The following is a 6,000-nucleotide window of genomic DNA, read 5'->3' as shown; positions in this document are numbered from 1 at the left end:
ATTATCGGTCAAATTTCAATCCCATAACTGGTGTCACTCCTATGTGAAATCAGTGGGAGTGAGAAGAGAATCAGGCCTTGTGATCCTTAACAACTGAAGTTTACTTTTAAGAATCGTTTAATGTCTAAGTATTTGATTACCCTAACATTTACTAAATATCGTTTTTCATTGGTGTGGTAGTTTTCAGTTCTTATGAGCTTTCACCAGTACTTCAATATTGTAAATTTCTTTTCTGGGAAGCTGTCCAATCTGTAAGATAAGAAGGTGATGAACTACACTCAACACTATTTGAGTTCCTAGAAAATAGATGGAAGCCACTTTGAAACAATATCAAGCAAACAGTAAACATTGTGTTAGTGACAAGATTTTGGTATTTTTCTGTTAAATAAAATCTGTGGTCTATCTTTTAGGTGAAGTCTCCTTCCAGTTCCCCTTGTTTCAAATATGAATGTTAAATTAATTAGCATTACATTAATTAAATAAAGCTACTAGATGTTGTATCCAAGTGCTGCTCTATAGCAACTAAACCTGCAAATGCCATGAGGACAATGGTGGGCGAACCACAGCCAACAAGAGCTGCAAGTGGCCGTAACTGCAGACATGTGAATAAATAAAGCATCTGGAAGCCCATGAAGGGCTAACCCTGGTGAACAGCATCTGGCCTGCGGGTTGCTTATTGCTCACCACTGCATCAGGGGCTTCTTGTTGGGCCCTATTCCACCAAAGCCAAGGCAAACATTAATAAGGATTGACTCTATGTGGCCAGGACAAGAGAAACTTCAGAACTCTGGTAGTTGGTGATCTCAGCATCACTTATCTGTGACATCCCCACACAGCACTTCTTGTCTTTTTTACCTTCCTTTCACCTCCATTATCTCCCTTTTACCCCTTTTATGTCTTCTCTTCTGCTCTTGTTAACCCTCTCTTCCCATCCCCTTCTCTCTCTCCCAAGTGTTCAAACCCTTGCTGACCTACCCTGGATTCCTCTTCCGGTGTGGTGCTGACCCCTATCTTAATCTTGGTACTTAAGCATATCTACATTCTCCTCTTCAACTCCTTCTAATGCCTCCAGCTTTAGTTCCTCTAAATTTATTCTCTTCTCCTCCCCATTCTGGAACACCCATCCAATATTAAAGTACATCAATAAATTAAACAATGGTTCTACCTCATCAAAACATGCATATTGCCCCAGTTCACCAAAGCATCTAAGGATGTGCTTAATTTTTCAGCCCAGAGTAGTGGGCCAGCCTGTCCCCCTCCCTTCTAGCCACTATTGACATGTGACCTGGAAGGACTATGGCTTTCCCTGGGAGTGGAGGGCTAGACTGAGGCTGCTGGTGACCATCATGGCAAGTGCTTGACTAAAGACTGCTGATAACACCTAGAAGGGGGCAACAGACAATTGGAGTAGGCACTGCCAGAGGGCAGTGTCCTGAAGAGGATGCAGTGGTCAGGGAGCAACACAGATGTGGACTAGGAGTGTGGAGAGAGGATGGGAGAGACACCAGCCAGGAGGTGACACCATCATTTTAGGATTAAACAAAGACTGTGCATGGCTAGCCAACTACAGAAGCCATTTCTCCTCTCTTGGTGTTCACACCTCCACATCAGCTGCTAGAAGAGGACCTCACCCTCCCTGACTGACTTAACCTCGTTAGCTCTAGCCTTATTCTGGCCTGCATATTTATACCTGCCTCTGGAAATTTCCACTACATGCATCTGACGAAGTGGGTCTTTGCCCACGAAAGCTTATGCTCCAATACATCAGTTAGTCTATAAGGTGCCACAGGACTCCTTGCCGCTTCAGCCAGGAGGAGGCACCTTGCTGATGAAAGAACTAATTCCCAGGAGCTACCAGTAGCAGGTGTCATTGTGGTGAGTCCCACCCTGTGATACAGTTAGACTTATTCATGGTAGCAATTTGCAGGATCAGTGTTCAGGACAGGGATTGTGTCCTTTTATTTCTTTACTTGACTCTTTAAGTAGTGTACAAGGATAAGGGACTATGTCCTTTTATTTCTTATGCTAGTGACAAGACTTTGATATTTTGAATAACACATTTTATTCTGTATGTATAATACATAATGAATTATTTATTTTATTCTCTAATATTTCCTCTCATTCAGCCTTGCCTGATTTCTTCCTTGCTCACCTATTTCTCTATCTCTTCCTTCTCTAGTTTTATTATGTCTGTGTGCAACAAGTTTAACACAGCCAGTATGGAACCTAAAGCATGGATAGAAGAAAATCCTGTGTTTGGCTCATGGTAACCCATGTTGTTTCCCCTCCCCTTAGTATGCTTTGGCTTCCTAAGCTAAGGTTCACATCTCTCCACCGCATTATATTGATCCGTATACCGATTCATATAGGGGTTTATCACTGCAAGGAGCTCAGCACTCTGGTCTTGATTCATCCAAACACTTGAGCACATGCTTTCCTGTAGGGATTTTTAAACTTATAAGGGTAAGCTGATAGCTGGTCACGAGACACTTTCTTTATCTGAGCATCTGCAGGCACAGCCACTCTCAGCTCCCGGTGGCTATGTTTCACCATTCCTGGTCAATGGGAGCTGTAGGAAGTGGTGGACCAGCTGGCACTGCTTCTTGCAGCTCCTACTGGTCGAGAACAGTGTACCACGATCTGGGAGCAGCCATAACTGCACATGCTCAGGAAAACAAACCTATGCTTTACTACAAACATGTGAGTAGCTTTACTGAAATCAGTGGGAGTACTCATGGTTAAAGTTAAATATAAGCTTAAGTGCTTGGATGGACCAAGGGCTCAGTATTCAGCATTTGGCACAATAAAATCTTTTAATGTACCCATCACTGGGAAGTGTCTCTCTGGGAAGTGCAGCTGACTCCATGGCCAGCAAAGTCTCTGCCTTTCATAGTTACCGCCCCCTTTTTATAATAGGTTGATTCACTGGTGTTCAGATTAACATGTGTATATTGCATCATCTTCCCAAACCAGTTTGCATGACTCGTTTTTACCTGGCACCCAGCAAATAAGGATAATAAGCAATCTCTGCTTTCTGTTTTACTGAAACTTACATACAGAGCCATAAGACAGGTTACTGTTCCCCGTGTGACTTTAAACATGACCTTCAATGGTTAAGGAGAGGGTATAAGTATCTTTTTTTAGTCTTTATCCTTTAAAGTTCTTTGGGGTTTTTTCCCTACTACTACTTGTTTTTACATTTTAAATTCAGGTCTTATTTATAGTGCATCAAGAAAATAAAAGGTGAATTACTGAGTGCAGAAGTAAATTTTACTCAGATGGTTTAAAACTCTAGTTTTTAACAACTATTTCACTCAAATACTTCAAAGATGGCAGAAATGTTTTGTTTGTGTGAGAGTCAACACGATTACACTTTCATCCTTCAGAAAGGATATGACATTCCTAAATAAAAACAAAAATCCTAAAAACAATAATTTAGGCTATAACAATGGGCACAGAAGGAACGATCTTACTATAATGTACTGAATAAACAGTTATCCCTCCATGTTAACCACATACATAAGTGCTTTATTGAACTGAGGTCCAAGATTTACAAAATGGTGATGGTGTTTTAAACACATTATTTGTGTTTCTTATATGTAGATTCTATATATGTGAACAAAGCATGTGATAATATACTACTACTTAGGCTTGTGGTATGAATAAGTCAATGGATACCTATAGGTACTTTAAACATTGCAGCTACCTCAACATCTTAAAACCTCCTTCTTCACCTTAGCACAGCAGGACAATAGGATTATTGAACCAAAGAAATATTAGCTGCCTGGCTTTTTCCTTTAGGTAATGTGTTTAGTTTAGAAATACCCAGTGATAAAGATACACAGCTGCAGAGAAACCAACTGTGTAGACAGATGGATGTCAATAAATAAAAAGGAGAGAAAGTGGCTGGATGGCTGATTCCAAACAGGAAATTTGGATTTGAATACAAGTTATGGGCCCCTCTAATCCTGGACTGTTCAAAACCTATGTATTGGTTCTACTCATTATAGTGATGTAAACATTTGAAATCAAACTCTGTTTTTTCTTTCAGGCCCAATATCCTGGTTAGTTTTTTTGTTCTCTCTCATAGCCAGCATGCAAATACACAAATATATAAGACAAACACTTAAGAGTGGAATCAGAAATACAGAAGTTTTTGACTAAATTTTGGCAGGGTATTAGCAAGAATAGAGCAAAAATTTGAAATGTGAACATACACTAGATGATCCATTTCATCCCTTCATCATATTTCTTTAATCTTCTCAGGAGGTGATGACATTACACACAATCGAAATCCTAGCCTAGTGGAAGCTGTTAAAGATAGCTTGTAATGTATTAATAAAAGGCCACGTAAAGAACAATGAAATCTTGTCAGTTGTAATCAAAATATTATTCCAAGAAATTAAACATAAATCATAAAATAAACAGCATGTCTACCTTCATCCATATGCATTGTTATGCTATGGTTACACAATGTGAAGCTGCAATAGAAAAATTATTTCCATGAAAGGTTAGACAGAGCTGGTGAATTATGTTATTAGAAAACAAAAAATTAGAAAATGAATGCTATATCTCTTTCAGTGCAAATTTGGATATAGTGATGGGATTCACTGCTGTATTATGATAATATGCTTCCTTTGTAGAAGCCTATGAAGAAACCACTATTTTTGTTAAATGAGGAATTAAGGTATATTTATGCTTTTATTCATATTAATAACTCAACAGCCTGTACAATAGCACCAAGATCTTTTATGTTTATGTAGCATATTGAGATGCTTGTACATGATGGACACTAATCGTACATCAACAACCATGTTATTAAGAATTATGGATCTGAATTGTTGCTGAAAAACAAGAAAATTGTTACTAAATACTGTATACCCATATATTTTATATCTTGAAGTATGTATAATCCTTAAATAGGAGAAAATTAGTAAATATCTTAAGTGCAGCAATGTCTAGGAACAAGGGGGTTAAAAGTTAGGGGGAACCTTAATTAAAATTACTTTGTATTTGTAAAGATTTCACAGATTTTAAAGTTTGTTTCTTCCATTTAGTTAATATTCATATAGTGTTACATCTTATTACCTGAGAGTATCATGAATATGCCAACATTGTAGAAGAGGATTTTATAAATCATACCCAGGAAAGTTTTACACATGATAATATCTCAAATTTGCAACTCCCTCTTGAATTGTGCAACATTTATAAACCCATTGAAAAGATGTAGAGACAGAAGTCTGTAACATGTGAAATATGAAAATCCACAAAGTGCATTCTTTGTGTTTTTATTATTTAAATAGGCCCCAGGAGTGGACCCTTGACAAGTATGACGAGGACCATTTCCAACTGATATAGATACACAAAAACACACACAACTACAGATTCAATATTAACTACATTAATTCTGTGTGAGTTAAGGAGAGAGAAGGGCTTGATTTACATAATTTTTGTGACCATTCTAAAATTACCCAGAGGCAAGTCCCATCTCCTTCAGTTCTCCATTCTCCCTTTAATGCACCAGAGTACTCCAACTGCTTCACCCAACCTTTGCCAAAGGGCTCCCACAACTTCCATCTTCTTTCCATTCAAGTAAGTAAATCATACTGCTGTCTCTCCTGGGCATAAGTGTCAGCCACCAGGGGGTTTTGGCATGAGGTTTCCCCAAGGGCACCATACTTGTGACTGAAACAGTTGCACCTCCCTATCTTTCCTCAATATAGAGCACAGAGACTGGTTACAGAGGCAGCACTGAGTCTGAGTAGGAGAGCCACCTCTCTTGTATGAGCTGGGGTTTAGTGTTATGGGAAGAGCAAGCTGCTATTTTTCTCTATGGTCAGGCTGATCAGAACCAGTGATTTCTTTTGTACCTGTGTGCCCATCCTGCCTGCCAGGCAGGGCCGGATTAAGACCTTTAGAGGCCCTAAGCACTGAAAAGATTATGGTGCCCCCATGTAATTCAAAATAAAATCAATACTATACCATAAAATCTCTCTCTCT

This window comes from Pelodiscus sinensis, chromosome 1 (assembly GCF_049634645.1).
Source record: "Pelodiscus sinensis isolate JC-2024 chromosome 1, ASM4963464v1, whole genome shotgun sequence".
Taxonomy (NCBI): domain Eukaryota; kingdom Metazoa; phylum Chordata; order Testudines; family Trionychidae; genus Pelodiscus; species Pelodiscus sinensis.
This window is presented reverse-complemented; position numbering follows the sequence as displayed.